At 42.2% G+C, this 17,297-nt stretch overlaps 1 protein-coding gene across 2 annotated transcripts in view; it reads right to left on the bottom strand.

The window, feature by feature from the left end:
• St8sia6 (ST8 alpha-N-acetyl-neuraminide alpha-2,8-sialyltransferase 6) overlaps window positions 1-17,297 on the bottom strand; it is a 139,143-nt gene that overhangs the window by 74,366 nt on the left and 47,480 nt on the right. The window lies entirely within an intron of this gene.

Below are 17,297 nucleotides of genomic sequence, written 5' to 3'. Positions count from 1 at the left end.
AGACTTAAGATCTAGAAAAAGACAGGACAGACTGCATTTCTTTATTTCCTGGGCATGAGAGAGAAGGGGCATGAAGGTGAAGAGATGAACAAGAAAAATTCATGACTAACTCTATAATATTTCTCGGAGGTGCTTTCTAAGAGTACTGGATATCAGTTACCTGGGCCAGCAAGATGGCTCCAAGCCTGGTGACCTGATTTCAGTTCTTGGAATACGTGGTGGAGCGGGGGAAATGATTCCCACAAGCTGTCTGACCTTCCTTCCCCACCACTTCCTTTCCCCCCTCACTCTTTCCCTAACAGCACTTCCTGCAGTATTCGAATGCATTATCTCGCTCCCAAGCATTTGGTTATCTCTAATTTGTTGTGTGTTTTATTCAGGCAGCACTGCTAATGAAGTGAATTACCCAGTCAGCGGTGCTTTGAATGATGATGGCTTTGTAACGCTCAATTGTGGAACGGTGACAACCAGGTGCCAACAGAACTGTCTCATACACCTTTCCTTGTACTGGAGAGCTTCTTTCTTAATAAACACAAACTAGCTTTGCCCAGCTACAAACCAGGCAGACCGTATGCAAATCAGTTGAGAGTATCAAACACAGCGTGGAAACGACAGAATGGAGTCTGGAGAAGTGAGTGAAGTCGTTGGAGTTAGTGGAGCTGACCTTGCCTTACGGGCTTCACTCTGACCTCAACCCTCAACCTGAGAGTTTCTCTTTCTTAATTCTTCCCAATAAAGTAGCTAAAGGGATTAAACAAGGTATTATGAAAACACTTTACACACAGAAGCTAACAGATAACTGTGTGTTCTTGCTCTAAAATCATCATTGAAATTTGTTCTCAGGCATAGGCTACAGATCCGTCCATCTGCAGGGAGTCACTCAATCCCCAGAGAACAGACAGGGGCCTTCTAGCTTCCTTTGCCTTCTGTGCCTCTCTGTCCCTTGTTTTCATTCAAAATCTTTAGTTTCTTTCTTTTCCTCTACCTTTCTAAGACACTCCGGGAGAAGAAACCAAAAACCAAAAACCTGGTAAGCTCTGAGGTGAGAAAACTCATAACTGACAGATACTATCTTAGAGGTTAGCATGCAGCCCAAAGTGGCTGTTATGGTGAGCCCTCCTTAATGTCTGATTGGCGGGCAACTTTCTGATAAGTCAAAAGGAACAGAGGAAAGGAGCAATCAAGATAAAAGCAGGAACTCCAAAGGCTCTGAGTCAGAGCAACTGGTAAAACCAGAGGTTGCCATGGGTCAAGAGAGAGGATGTGTAAGCTGACCCTCATCTCCTCTTCCCCAGCAAGGATCTGGTCAGAATAATTCACCCCAAAGGACTGGTATCATTAACAGTGGAGGTGAAAACAGTCTCGGCTATGGCAAGCCACAGTAGCAAATGACACCATAGTCCGCTATCTGAATCTCATTTGAAGAGACAAATAAGGAGATATCCACCTGGCGCTAGTTCAGTGTGGTCTGAGTCACTGGGGAAGAGAAAAAAAAGAGGAACAGGATTCAGAGGACTTCCAGGCGCTGTCTGAACCACCCCAAACCCCAAGGGTAGACTCTGCAAGCTTCAAGTATGACTTCTGTTTCTGTCCCCTCTGAGTTCTTAATATTGCTGTTTAATTTCAGTTCACTGCAATTTTCTGATGTAAATTTCTTACCGAATTATTTCAAATGGAAAATTATGGGCTTATATATTCATGACCAAAGTTCATAGCAAGCATCCCTGCCACAGTATCCCCTCCACCACTAGAGAGACATCTCCTGGATAGCACAGTGATTCTCTCCCTGGAGATGTGCTAGAATGTGGAGACTAATTTAGATTTTAACGCTTCTCAGACCAACAAGTAGAGATGACTACAATGGTCCTCCTTGCCAGTGTTCCTTTGCAAGACGACCAGCCCTGCTCACCTGTGTCTGTGCAAGCCTGTTTCACTGTGCACCTGTAGCATTTAGCACATCTGTCACATCTCGCCAGCACCCTTGATTCCTTCCTCCACTGACAGCCCCCCACATCTTGCAAAATAAGTGACTGAAGAAATAAAGCACCAATCATGGATATCCCTGGACCTGAGGCCCGTAGGACTGGAGACTTGATAAATCCATAGCGTCCAATTTGCTAGGCCTTAACAATTCTATTCAAACCCCAGTTCCCTTAGGGAGCGCTCTGCACATTCAGATCTCCTACTGTCTTGACCATTCACTGCCTTCCCACATGGCACTCAATCTTGCTGCCTGTTTCAGAGGACACGGTGCTGCTGGGTGTGATTAATCCACAGCTGTCAATCCTGACCTTCCATCTGAAAGAAAGACCTACACTCTCAGATAATGATAATGCACCTGCCGCCCATCCCTTGGCGTTGCCTCTGAGTAGGTCCTTCCCTGCTAATTCTTCTGAAAGCTTCTTCCCTCTCTCGCTATCTACCATCGCCGTGATCAATTCACTACTGTCTCAAAATCAAAAGCAAAATAACTCACTTTGCCACCCCCCTCACTTTATTGCCTATTCTAATGGCAAGTCACAGCTGCCCATCTTCTCTGTTTCTAAATTCACTGCCTGGCTCTCAGAAAGCCTCACTAAGTCAAAGGAGACCTCAGTGCCTCTCCTTGGCCTTCCCAACCGGCAGCAGGATCCGGTTCCACCCACAGTCAGAGTCCTTTTGCAGCATCTTTCCTTGGATGTTCTGTATGTCTTGACACTGTCTGCATTCATTTTCCGATATGACTTTAAGGTAATGATGGGCACTCAGCTTACAGGTGTTTTCCTGCACGTTGCCTGTGGGTCTCCCGCCTTTGCAACCTGCCTGCTCTCCCTAAACCTCTGCACAGGCTTCCTTTCCTTCATCCATTCTCATGGCTCCACGGTGCGCTGTCGCACATGTGCATTTGATCTAACTGTGCCACTTCTCCGCTCCAAACCTTCCCCCTTGGGATATGTAGCCCAGTCCTTAGTGGGATTTTCAAAACATCGGCCTTCTAGCTGGCTGGCCTTTGACTATGAGTTTAATGACAGTTTGCTGAACACTAAATGATACAGATTTCTCTTTTTCTCCGTTCCCCGCAAGTCTTATACCATGAATTCTGAGTGCCTTTATTACTTAATAATAGAATTTGCTTGTTTTGTGCCAACAAACAAGCCTTTAGGCACATTGTCATCTCTTCAGTGTCCAGGAAGAAGAACTCTTTAACAAGACTTGGGGGAGAAGAGACAAAATGAAGCATTTCTCCTATCAGTGTCACCTCTGTCGATGTTTGGCTTTTCTGGAAAAATCTATTTTTATAAGTCATCCTTGAGTGGCCATTTTACAAATCCACCTGGTGATATTTCACCAGAGAAGCAAGAAGCTGGGATACTGCACTGGCTTTTGCCAAGTAATAAACAGTACAAGTCTGATAATGCGGAGACTATCTCTCAAGGGAAAGATGTTACACAAATCTGCAGAACACTGCCATGGGTACTCGGTATCCACCAAGACCTCCACAGCACAGAATTAATATCACCTTCTGAGTGTGACCTGTAATCATGCAATCATGCAATCATGTAATCATTACCCCAGCCAAGGAAAATATCCCAAGGAACAATCTGCATGTAAGGCTCTCTGGAACGCCAAGTACAGCTACGCTCTATTTATGGTAACATAATGGGCACCACAACATAAAGCTTAAAGTCTAATCAATTTTGCTCTCTCGGAGGAATGGATCCATTAATAATAGCCAGAGAATAGTTTCTAAAAACAGAAAGCTCAAAGAATGAATATTTTAGTTAAACATTTCTAATATTCTTTCTTCATCCAAGAATAATAAGACAGGACAGCATGCTGATCGCTCGCAGAAAATCCTATGTGAAGGGTCTAACAGGCTGGCTGGCGGCTGGAACTCAGGCCAGGTAGGACCTGGTTCCTACCTCTAAGCCTTCGAGTTAGAGTCTAAGATCATCAAGGAAATTTCTATGGTATGCTCCCCTGCCCCCATGTAGGCCTCTGTTAGGAGAAGGGCAGTTGTGATCTGGTTGACTTTCAACTTAATGGGAACTAGAATCAACTAAGAGACAAGGCCCTGGGCCATCTGTGGGAGTGTTTGTAGAAGAGTGAAATGAATGGAGTAGATCCTCCCCCAGAGCAGGCAGAGCTTTCCAGAAATCCCAGATAAAAAGAGCTTCTAGGAGGAAGTAGTTCTGTGTGCTTGCATTTTGCTAGTCAGTGCTTCTATTCTTCTGTTGCCACTGTCACCGCCATGTCTGGCTTACATTAGAAGCCATCTTTTTCTGAAACCAGGAGCCTTCCAGGAATTCTTAAGGTCTCCAGCACCAGCCTGAGACTGCTGAGGCTCAGAGTTGTGGGCTGAGCAGCTACCAGGTTCCCAGATTCTCCATCTCACAGACAATCACTGTTGGATTAACTGGTCCCGTTGGTATAAGCCAACCTGATAAATCTTTTATAACAAGTTCTCACCCCCTCAGTTCTGTTCCTCCAGAGAAGGCAATATAGCAAGTACCCTGCACACTGTGTAGTTGGTTACTCTAACAAATAGTGTTCTGGCTTGTATATCATCCTTATATGTGAATGCTGCTTCTGAAATGACCATACTCAAAACCAGATCAAATTGAGGCTCAGTGCCTACAAAGATGAAGGGCAGATCCTGATCTTCCTCTTTTCTCAGTCATTCACCAGTCATTTGTGGAGTCCACACAGGTGCCTGAGAGATGGGTGACACTTGAGACGACACAGTGGAAAGAGTCATAGCATTGGTCCCTTGGAGCCAGTCATCTGCGGGGAGGACAAGCAAGGATATGCACACACACCATCTGACACTGCAGCATGGGAGCCAGCTATTTTCCATAATCACATTAATTTCAAGAAACCATGAATCTGTGCATTTAATTCAAAATATGGGAACTGCTTTTAAAATGACAACGTAGATAGAGAATTGTTCTTTTAAACATGAACACTGCTGGCAACTTAAATTGTAAAATATTCTGCAGATCATCTCTGTTTACTTGGCTCTTATCTGTTTCCATTTGCCATCAATGAAGATTAATTAGCCACCCCTTGACTAGTAAATGAGTTATCAAGATGCAATCGTGACCATTTCCATTATGGAAGGACCATTTTCAAAATCATAAATTCAGAACTATTGTACATACATAAAATTATATAGACGAAAGATTTTTCTTTGCTCATAAGGGACCTAGTTAAAGGAAGCGTTCACAGTACCAACGTATTTATAAATCAAGAATATTGAGATGAATGTGTGGAGGTAAAGCTATTTAGAAAGGGGTAAGATAATTTGCATATTTATAGATAAAATTTAGTTTGCATGATGTCTATATTTTAGAGTTCTCAAGGAACTCCCAGAGGATCAGACCAAGATAATTCAGGGTTGTGGGATCTAAACACAGCAAACTTACTAATGAACATGTTGGCTAACTTTCATGGTCATCTGGAGAGAAAAACCATTCATACACTTATACAACTATGGGTTCTATGAACTGCAATGTCAATCTGCCAGCCAAAATAGTAGTACCACAGTTACGGGAGCAGCCAACCACTCTTTGATTGGATTTGGAACAAGATCCATGGGAGGAAATCATGCCTGAAACTATACATCTGGTGACAACCTGTGGCTGGAGATATCACAGGCCCTACACTATGCAGGGGATAAAACACTATTGCTAACTTACTTAATATGATATCAAACTGCCTGCTAATCATATACGTTTACACCATAGACATATGTCACTCTCTGCCTTAATCCAAGAAGCTTCACTTGGCAATGGTGGTGGTGAATGCATAGACTAGTAGTTGTTTAAGATGCTGAACATAAGGAACAACTGAGTGCTCAGCCCTAAAAAGGACATTTCCCAGCTCCTTTAAGGCCAACATTTGAATGAAACAGCAGTCCACAGAATGGGAAAAGATTTTTAACAACTACACATCAATTGAGGGTTAATATCCAAAATACATAAAGATCTAAAAATCTATCAAAAAATCAAGAAAACAAATAATCCAATTAAACATTGGAGTATAGATCTAATCTGAGAATTCTCAATAGAAAAAAACTCATATGGCTGAAAAACACTTAAAGAAAAGTTCAATATCCTAAGTCATCAAGGAAGTGCAAATCAAGACTATTTTGAACTGATTGAGTTCTTTAATCCCAGAACTTGGCAGACAGAGAGGTGGATCTTGGTGAGTTTGGGGCCAGCCTGGCTCACAAAGCAAGTTCCAGGACAGCCAGGGCTACACAGAAAAACCCTACCTCAGAAAAACAAAACAAAACAAGAATGCAATAGTCTGAAGAAAAAAATTACTTTGAGATTTCATCTTACAGTGATGGAATGGCCAAGATCAAAAAAACAAATGACAGCTCGTGCTGATAGAATATGGAGTAAGGGGAACACTCACCTATTAATGGTGGAAGTGCAAACTTATACAATCACTATTAGTGTGGTGGTTCCTTGGGAAGATGGGAATAAATATACATCAAGATCCAGGCATGCTACTCTTGGGCATATATCCAAAGGTCCCTACATCCTATCACAGAGACGCTTACTTGTTCAATCATGTTCAAGGCTCTTCTATTCATAAGAGTCAGAAATCGGAAACAACCTAGATGTCTCTCAACATAAGAATGAATAAAGAAAACTTGGTATATTTATAAAATGGAATATTACTCAGCCATTCAAAAAAATGAAAACGTGAAATTCACAGGTAAATGAATGGAATTAGAAGAAAAAAAACCACCCTAAATGAGGTAACCCAGATCCAAAAAGACAGATATGGTATATATTCATTTATATACTGTGGATGTTAAGTCAACAATAACCAAACTATAGTCCATAGAATCACAGAAGTTAGTCATAGAGTAAGGGACTGGGGAGGGAGAGATGCACCTCCATAGGAAAGGGAAACAGAATAGAGACCTATGGACGGAAGGGGAGAGGGGGACTGGAACTGAGGAGGGGAAGGAAAGAATAGGAAAGTGGAGGGAACACAGGGAGAGACAGCTAAGAATCAAGGGCCATTTGAGTGACGGCATGAAAACCTAATTCAGTATAAGCTTCCTAAAATATATACCTATATTAAGGCATTCTAAATGAAATCACCAAATAATAGGGGAGACAGAGCTCCATCTGGCCATCTCTTGCCACCAAATGTACTTCCAGTGTCAGAAATGGGTTACATCTAATTGAGTTGCTGGCTAAAGGGGTCCTATGGGAATACTCAAAAATCCCAGGCTATGGCCCAGGTTGTAGGTTGCTCTCTCCAAACTGACAGCAAGTGTTGCTGAAGACAACACCTACACAACTCATTGAAGACGGAGAAGTTAAGCATTCACCTGTACATTCTAGTGTCTTTGATATAGGAAGGTACACTACATGCTACCAAAAGAGAAACACCAACCCAGCCACAAACCCTTTGATCTACAGTGGTGTCCTGCCTACAAGATATGCTAGGACAACGGTGGTTCAAACCTTGTAGGAGTAACTAACTTTTACTCCTGATTTGACTTAAGCCCCACTCTATGAGATGGGACCCATACCTGACACTGCTTGAATAGCCAGGAACTTGAGACTAGAGAACCCAGTCACTTAGGGTAAAACTAAATACTACTGTTCTACTAAAAACATGTAGCAAAAAAATAATTTCTAGTGACATTGTGCTACACTCATACATCAATGTCTTGCTCAGCCTTCATCAGAGGAGCTTCGTCCTGCAGCAGCTTGGAACAAATACAAGGAACCACAACCAGATATCATACAGCTCATGACAGATCTCAGAACACTCATCCGTAAAGGCATATCTCCATTAAACCTCTCTCTCAGAGCTCAGGGAACCCTACCAAAGAGGGGCCAGAAAGAGTGTAAGTGTCAGAGGGGGAAGGAGGACACTAGCAAATATAGCAACTGAATCGATACACATATGCCCTCACAGAGACTGAGGCAGCATGCACAGGCCTAGACGGGTCTGTACCAGCTGGGAACCTAAAGCTGGAAGGAGAAGTGGACACACCCCCATCCCTAACCCAGACACAATCTTCAATTGATAACCACTTTCAAAAGAGAATTTAGTTTTCTCCAAGGGAATCTGTCTAGGGAAAGAAACTACCCTTCAGGGTAAACTGTAGGACCAGGAGATGTCCAACAAAAAAATGAACTCAGGGCATCTTTGAGGGTTCTTTTTCTCTTCATGTTGTGTTAAGTCTTTATCATTTGTTATTATTACTTAATTATAATAATCTTTTTGTTTATTTTATTTTTATTTATACATATTTTCTCTTGTTCTATCAGAAAGGTCCTTTGAATAAATATTTTTGCTTCCAGTTTAGTGTTTTTATAGGATGCCTGAGTGTGTGAATGAGCAAGTCTGCTCCTGTATCCATTGCTTCTGCCTGCCCTTAAGCGCTTCCCCTCCCGTTTGCTTTGCCATATTCCTATGTGTTAGTTTTTGATCTGTCCTGTTTTATTTTATTATTATTCCCCAGAATTCTGTTTTCTAATGAGAAACAGTTCAGATCTGAATGGGAGGGGAGTAGAAGACGGAAAACCATAATTGGGACCTATTACTCAAGGAGTGAAAATTTATTTTCAATAAAAAGATAAGAATAATCTCCCTATTTTTAACAACATCATTGCCTACTCCCACTAAACCAAAGGATGGATTCACAATACCAAACCTAACTGACTTGATTCTTCTGAATTTCAGACTTCCCTCAGAGAGAAATGGATGCCCTGACTTAGGTGTGATGAGTTCTCTGGTACAACCAGGAAGAACTGGTTCACATGAGTCGACTGAAGTGAGCACTGGGAAGAAGTACCCAAAGGACAAGTCTGTCGTGGAGACTAGGGGAAGACAAGACGGTGGTATTAGACATAGGCATATTTAGGCCATGAGAAAATAAAATATGAGCAGGTTGGGTATAAGTGGCAAATCTTGGGGCATCCATATCTCACTCCACAATTGCCTGGTCCAGTAGTGGAATCCTTAGGTGTCTGAAGCCAGTGTAGAAGATCAAGTCAGGAAGGAGTCTACCCATAATGGAAATTGTTTTCCCTCTAGATCTCAGTAATTTTAGAATAAAATACACTTTTTAAGACCTACCTCTAGCTGATCTCCAAAATATAGAAAGAACTCAAGAAATTGGGCATCCAAAATACAAATAATGTAATAAAAATGCGTACAGACTTAAACAGAAAACTTTCAACAGAGAAATCCAAAATGGCTGAAAAACACTGAAGGTAATGCTCAACATCCTTAGCCATCAAAGAAATGCAAATCAATGCAACTCTGAGATTTCATCTTAAACCTGCCAGAATGGCCAAGATCAAAAACACTGATGGCAGCTTATGCTGGAGAAATTGTGAGATAAAAGGAACACTCCTGCATTGCTAGTGGGAGCTCAAGATCATACAGCTGCTTTGGATATCAGTATGGAAATCCCTCAGAAAATTAAGAAACAGTCTACCTCAAGACTCAGCAATACCACTTTTGGGTATATACCTAAAGGATGGTCAATCATACCACAAAGACATTGGATCAACTATCTTCATAGCAGCATTATTTGTTGTAGTCAGAACCTGGAAACAACCTAGATGCCCTTCAACTGAAGAATAGATAAAGAAGATGTGATACATTGACACAATGGAGTACTACACAGGGAATAAAAATGACATTTTGAAATTTTGTGGATAAATGGATGAATCTAGAAAACATCATACTGAGTGAGGTAACCCAGACCTAGAAAGACAAATATCATATGTACCCACTCATAAGTGGCTTTTAGACATAAAGCAAAGAAAAACCAGCTTACAAATCACAGTCGCAGAGAACCTAGACAACAAAGAGGACCCTAAGACAGACACACATGGATCTAATCTACATGGAAAGTAGAAAAAGACAAGACCTTCTGAGTGAATTTGGAGTGTAGGGATTGTGGGAGAGGATAGAAAGGGAGGGGGAAGAAGGGAGGGGAGAGGAAAAAACATATATAGCTCAATAAAACCAATAAAAAATAAATAAAAGAATTTTGATTTGGGCCAAGATTATTGATTAGCAGAAATGTTCCATTTAAATTACATTTATTATATTTTTGTTACTAAATACTCAAGATACAGTTTCCGTTTAGAAAATAACCAGATATTTATGACGAGAAAAAACAACCTCTAGCAATATTTTCTTACTCTGTAATCAAAACTAGTTTATCTTTCATTGGGGTACTTTGAATTAGAAAAATCTTCAATATGACAAGGGTATTTCAATGTTAATATCAATATTATTTGTGTGTGCATGTGCAGATATAGATGTATGTGAGGGTACATATGAACATGTGTGCATATGAAAGCCAAAGACCAACCTTAAGTGTCATTCCTAAAGGGCCTCCTATCTTATTCATTAACGACAGGATCTTCCACTGACCTAAAGCATGTCAAGGAGGCCAAAGTAGGTGAACAGTGAACCCCTGAGATCCATCTGTCTCTGCCCCTCCACCACTGGGATTACAAGTGTGAACCACCATATCCAGCTGGGTTCTGGGGATAAAACTTATTTCCTCATGCTTGCAATGTAAGCACTTTACCAATGTAACCATCCCCTTAGCCCTGTATCAACCAATTCCTGTATATTAGCATGGTTAAGAAGGAAAGCCCTAAGAAACACATATGGTACGGTCATTTGGTACACCTTCCCCGGGTCTGTCTCATTTATTCCTCACCAGAGACCTGCGAGTTAGGTACTCAGGACATTTCGGTAAAGGAGGAAAATAAAGAGTGGGTTTTTAATCCTGATGCTGTGATTCTGGGTGCTCAGTCACCCCACTACTCCATTCCTTCAAGGGAGCACTTTTTCAGTGAGCATCACTGCCCCCTCCTTCCCAGATCTCTTCTGAGTTTATGGGGGTGACAGGGTTTTCTCTTTGATCAAACTCCGTTATGCCTTACCCTGAACTCTGTTCAACGAGCTCCTACCACAGGACATGCCCTTAAGAGCCCAACTCTAGCAATAGCCTTGCTAAGCCAGGCTATTCTGCACCCCACATTCTTTCTGAATATACTCAGTATCTCCTCAAACTCACTGTCTATTGGCCTAGTCAGCTTTAACTGCCAACTTGGCACAGCCTAGAGTCACCTGAGAAGGGCATCTCGACTGAAGCGTTTCCCAGATGAGACTGGACTGTGAGAATATCTGTGGGAAGTTGTCTTGATTAGTAATTGCTGGAGGAGGGCCCAGCACACTGTGGGCAGCACCATCCCTAGGCGAGCAGTCCTGGGCTACACAAGCAACTGAGCATAAGCCTGTGGGGGAGCCAGCATGCAGCCGTCGGCCATGGCTTCTGGTTCATGTTCCTGCCTTGATTTTCTACCCCGATTTCCCTCAATGATGGAGGGTGATCTGGAAGTGTAAGTCAAATAAACTTTCCCTCACCTACAGTCCTTTTGGTTAGTCTTTTATGAGAGCAACAGAGAAGCAACTAGAATATCTGATCCCTCGGATCTGCCTTCAGCAAAACCCTGTACTTGAGCCTAAGTGTTTTCCCCTAATAATGAATCCCCACCCCCCACAACACATGCACACACATGTGTATGTACACACATACATATTCTGGTCCCTAGTTATAAATTTCTGCTTTTCCTTCAGTGGAGTTGAAGCCATATTTGTCTATTACAAAGCTCCAGGAATAACACCTACTGTGGTAGGTATCTAAATAAAATCTGCTTCACCATTGCAATGGGGGTCATGAATGGTTTTGTTTCTTAGCGCCGTTTTTCACTTTGTAAATAATAATGACAACACAAAAGTATTCTTGTTCATAGGTTCGCAGAGGAATAATTTCCGATGGAGAGACAGCCCTGCCATATGTACACACTGGCTTTGCCTTGTCTTCACACTCACGGCTCTTCCTAATTGATAAATGTGTCTATTGTATAAACTCTTCTTTAAATCAGCTACAACATCTCACAAGTTTCCTCACTGACACGTTACACAGAGTCTTTACAGTGTCCATTCTCATATCTGTGTGAGATGTGTTCTTGCCTTCTTATAAAAATTACCTGTTAACGCCCTGCACAAGCATGCTGAAGTCATTTCTGGATAAACAGAGTGGGTGAGCAAGATTAACACTGGTGGTGAGAAGACACTTATTCCCATCTCTATTCTACTGCACACTGCACCATTAACCTAAGGAAAGTCATTTAACCTTTGTCTAGCTGGAGCTAATAGTGTCTCTCACATGGAAGCGATGCAAAGCCTGTAAGATAATTCATGAAAAGTCTCAGCGCGGTCACGGGAATGGGTGGCCGACATAGTAGGTGGCATTCAGGATCAGCAGTGCACACTGCACGGTTCATCACTGTGCTGCCTGCCTCTTTAAGTGGAGCATCTCCAGCTGTATCAAGTCCTAGTGTCTCCTGGAAATGTTTATGAAAAATACAAATCTTGGTTTAGTAAGTGGGGGTGGAACCTAAGGTGTTGCATTTCTAGTAGACTTCCAGGTTGCGCCAAGCTGCTGGACTGAGAGAGTGGGTTGGGTAACAAGGTCTTAAAAGCTCCAGAGTCAAGTTCTTCTGCTCCCATAGTCTCTTTGCTAATAGCCCATGATGGTCAAAAATTGGTTGTCATGCAGCGGTGGTAATGCCTGCCGTTAATCCCAGCACTCAGGAAGCAGAGGCAGGCCGATCTTTGTGAGTCTGGAGGTCAGCCTGGTTTACAGAGTGAGTTCCAGGACAGTTTAGCTGTTACACAGAGAAACTGTGTCTCAAAAGAAAAAACGAACAAAAATTGGTTGCCAGCTTGATAGGATTTATAAGAACCACGAGAAAACGTACTGAACCTCAGCGTGTCTGCAAAGGATTATCTGATGTGGAGAGATCTAGTCTAATGCAGGGAACCATTCCATGGACTGGGGTCCTGAATTGACTGAAAATGAGAAAGTAATCTAGACACAAGCCTCTCTGAGTCTCTGCTTCCTGATTGTGGGTACGATGTGAGCAGTCACCTCGAATTTCCTGCCACAACCCCTGCACTCTCCAACTGTGACCCCAAATGAACCTTTTCCCTTTAAGTTGCTATTGTCGGGTATCACAGCGATCCGAAAGGTCGCTAATACACAGCTTACAGCAAGACTTCACACACCAGTTAATGTGAGAGATTCTTCTTACAGCTGAAGTGCAATGTTGGTAGAAAAGCAATAAAATAACTTGAAAATCATGAGAGTAAAATGAGCTAAATCACATGTCACTAACTGGGGATCTTTTTTTCCAAATGAAAAAGCACAACAAAGAAAATAGTGTAAGAGGAGTCTTGCATGCTGAGAACACAACGTAATTGCTTTTCTGACTCAGCTACAAGGCTTGGTCTCGCAGCAGCTCTGCATCAAGGCAAACCTCCAGGCAGCCCTGCATGGAATCTGGCTGTATGGATGCAGCCCTTAAATGTCTATTATGCAAAGTCCTGATGACAGCTAGGGGATGCAGGTCACTTTTGAGAAGTAACCGCAGGATGCAAGCACTGGAGATGCTGTCTGATGTCAGTTATGTCCACTCTGAAGCATCCATCTTGTCTCTATAAAGATAATCAGCACATTCGCAACCACATGAGTGAATTTCTGTTCTAACTGAATAGTTTTTCACTCAGTCTTGGAGAATCAATCTTTGAGACAAGCCAAACTGAGAAGATATCTCAGTTTTTTTTCCGTTTATGTTTGTTTATGGTCTCAAACTTCCTATTTAGCCCAGGCTACCCTCAGATTTAGCTGCTTCTCCCTCCAACTCCTGGCTGTTGGAATTATAGATGTGCATTCCTACAATAGTGACTCTGTGTATAGTTGTGCACTCCTACAATAGTGACTGTGTACAGGTGTGCACTCCTAAGGATTGACTGTATACAGATGTTCCCTCTTCAATAGTGACTCTGTACAGATGTGCACTCCTACAATAGTGACTGTGTACAGATGTGTACTCCTACAGTAGTGACTGTGTACAGATGTGCACTCCTTCAATAGTGACTCTGTACAGATGTGTACTCCTTCAATAGTGACTGTGTACAGATGTGCACTCCTTTAATAGTGACTGTGTACAGATGTGAAATCCTACAATAGTCACAGTATAGAGATGTGCACCTTACAATAGTGACTGTGTACAGATGTGCACTCCTTCAATAGTGACTGTGTAAAGATGTGCACTCCTACAATAGTGACTGTGTACAGATGTGCAATCCTACAATAGCGGCTCTGTTTACTATTGAAAGTTTCTGTGAATGGAGTGTTCTGTTCTTGGATCATTGTAAGAAAAGATGGAACCAGTGTAACAAGGGCAAAGCTGAGAGCCAACCTGATGGTACTGCCTAACAAAGGTAGAGACTTCAGGAAGTCATTTGTCACAGAAACGTCAATGTTACAAGAAGTAGTTGCTGAGTACATGTGTCTGTAAATATTGTCATAGTTGTTTGTGTTTATTTGTAGAGTTCAAAATGATTGCAAAGAAATTTTCAGCAATAATGTTTAAACATTGGGGGGATACCTTATGCCCTGAATAAAATAAGAAAAGTACATCACAAAAATTAATAAAAAGTAGGAAATGAAACATCTTATCTTCCCGTGATTTCAGAAATATCAAATGACATGAAAGATCTGAAAAACAATGATTTCCTGATTGAGGAATACAGAGAGAAGAACTAACTCATTTAATATACGGGAAACATGCCAATCTTGTCTGGAATTTCTGTATTTTTCCCTGCAACCTATATTTATAAGATAGAGCAGTGGTGACACATGCCTTAATCCCAGTACCTTGGGAAGCAGAGGCAAGCAGATCTCTGTGAGTTCAAGGTCAGGCTGGTCTACAAGAGCTAGTTCCAGGACAGACTCCATAGCTACAGAGAAATCCTGTCTCAAAAAAAAAAAATGGAGATAGGAAATCACAGTTTGTTGAAGAACTCCCACCTCTTCCCAAGCTTGTGACTAAGACTGGATGTGAGCAGAGTTCCAGCCTCAGTCCCTGAGTCATGACGGGGACATCTGTCTCTGGTGTGACTATTTTATTGCCTTTTGAAACTTTTAATAAACTCAAATCAAGGAGTGAATAAATAATTAGACAGGCAGGAGGACTCAGGGTAGCTCCTCTGGGGGAAGATGAAGAACGCTTAGAACAAGGGTCTTCCGATGAACCCCTTTCTAATTATAAGAATTAGTTAATTTGATGGGCCCAATCTCTTAATCCTATTTAAATTGAGATTTTGTGATTTTTTTTAAGTAAAGATATTTAAATTTTCTCATTAATATTTAGTGAAAGTCTGAGAGAAGCGCACAGCCCAATTTACTGTGCTTAGGTACATTGTAATTAATAAAGGTTAGGAGAGTGTACCAAGAGACCAATCACTCATTGCCTGAACCAATATAATTACAGGTGAAATCAGAGCAGGAAACAGAGCAAAGACATAATCTTCGAAAAGATGAAGTAAAAGTGACTTGGCGTAGTATTAGGTTCTGAGAAGATCAGTCAATCAAATACCATCTCAGGCAACTCAGGAACAATAAACCTCCTTGACAAATCTGAAACTACATTCCAGTGTATTAATTTCTCATCTGCTCGTTCACAATTTCCCAGTTGACCCAGTGTCCTGGGGTGACTTCCCTTACAATCTCGGATAATCTGACTCTAGGTGAAGTGGAGGGGGCTACTTGGTTTTGTTACAGTTATATCTAGGGTGGGCTGCGATTTTCCCTTTCAGCCTTCTAAGTTGGCAGTGTCCAGAAGCTGTTTCTATTGGTCACCAGGACCTCTTTTCAAGTCCTCTAAGGTTGGCCTCTAAAGCACCTCCTACCAGAAGGACTGCTATTCTTTAACTACTTACTACTCCTATTTCATATCCATCTGAAAAAGGAGTTGAGGTCATACCCAGCAATGAGTTCTAAGGAGCGTTAATGTCTCAGGCCTGAAGATGAACAGATTTGCATTTCAAAGCACGCTTTTAAAGACTGTCTTCTTCTCCCAGCCCTGAGGCTTTCAAGCAAAGATCCCCAGCTGATCCTTTTAGAGTCACAACAGCCCTTGGGCCTCTGCCCGCCCCCCTTCCCATCATGCCCCTCCTCCAGCCTGCCTGAGTTTCTACTTTGAGACCTTCAGCTAGAATCCTTTCCCAGTTTTCACTAATTGTCTTGGGGTTTCTATTGCTGTGAAGAGACACCATGACCACAGCAACTCTTATAAAGGAAAACATTTAATTGTGGTGGCTCACTTAAAGTTCAGAGGTTTCGTTCATTATCCTTGAGAAAGGAAGCAAGGTAGTATGCATGGTGCTGGAAAAGGAGCTGAGTTGTCTTAACTCACGGACAACAGGAAGTGGTATGAGACACTGGGTGTGGCTTGAGCACAAATTAGACCTCAAAGTTTGCCTTCACAGTGACACACTTCCTTCAACAAGGCCACGCCTACTTCAAAAAAAGCCACACCTTCTAATAGTACTACAACCTTTAAGGGCCATTTTCTTCCAAACTACCACACTATTGAAAGTTTTGTTGCTGTTGTTTTGTTTTGTTAAATTTGGGGACAGTTTCTTTGTGTAGCCTAGGTTAGTCTAGAACTCATGATATCCCCACCATAGCCTTCTGAGTACTGAGATAGCGGCAGTGTACCACCATACTCAGATTAAGACTGTTTCTGGTGAACTTTCGCCATTATTGTGACCACACTCACACCACCCACAGTTCAGATCTTGTTGTCCTAGAAGACACCTGCTTCTCAGGCTCCTCCTGGATCATTCCATCCCGTTTACTGACCGACAGTCCAGGCCAGGCCCAATCCCTTGCCTAAGACTCAAAGGAAATTATTAATTCAATGAGAAATCCTAAAGTGGGGGTTCTAATTGGGAAACTGATCCTAAATTGGAGGCAGAGAGCAGTTCCCCAAGCCATACAACTTTAGAGCAGTTGTCTGGCCATAGTGTAACACAATAAGGCCACGGACTGGGCCTGGCTTAAGCCAGTTTGCTGCCCTCTGCTTTGAATGCTCCCTGGTGATGACACCTAAATTTATCTGTGCAGTGACTCCCCCAACTCCTCCACGGGCTCCTTGGCTCCAGATTCGTCCAGGTGGTCCTCAGCCTCATTGGTCTTTCCACTTCAAGTCTTCTGGCAATCTTGTCAAATGTAGCACGGATCCAACACCACCCTGCTCTTCCTTTCCCTTTTCTAGTCACTTATGTCTCCATGGATGACAATGAGCATCTTAAGCTGGAAGTTGATTATCCTTAATCAGTTTTATATTTCCTCGCTATATCCAGGCTCTGGGCTATTTTGTCTCCAGTCT

The sequence above is a fragment of the Myodes glareolus genome, chromosome 14 (genome assembly GCF_982192425.1).
Source record: "Myodes glareolus chromosome 14, mMyoGla1.1, whole genome shotgun sequence".
Classification (NCBI taxonomy): domain Eukaryota; kingdom Metazoa; phylum Chordata; class Mammalia; order Rodentia; family Cricetidae; genus Myodes; species Myodes glareolus.
The sequence above is the reverse complement of the archived record's forward strand: the minus strand, read 5'-3'. Positions and strand labels throughout refer to the sequence as shown.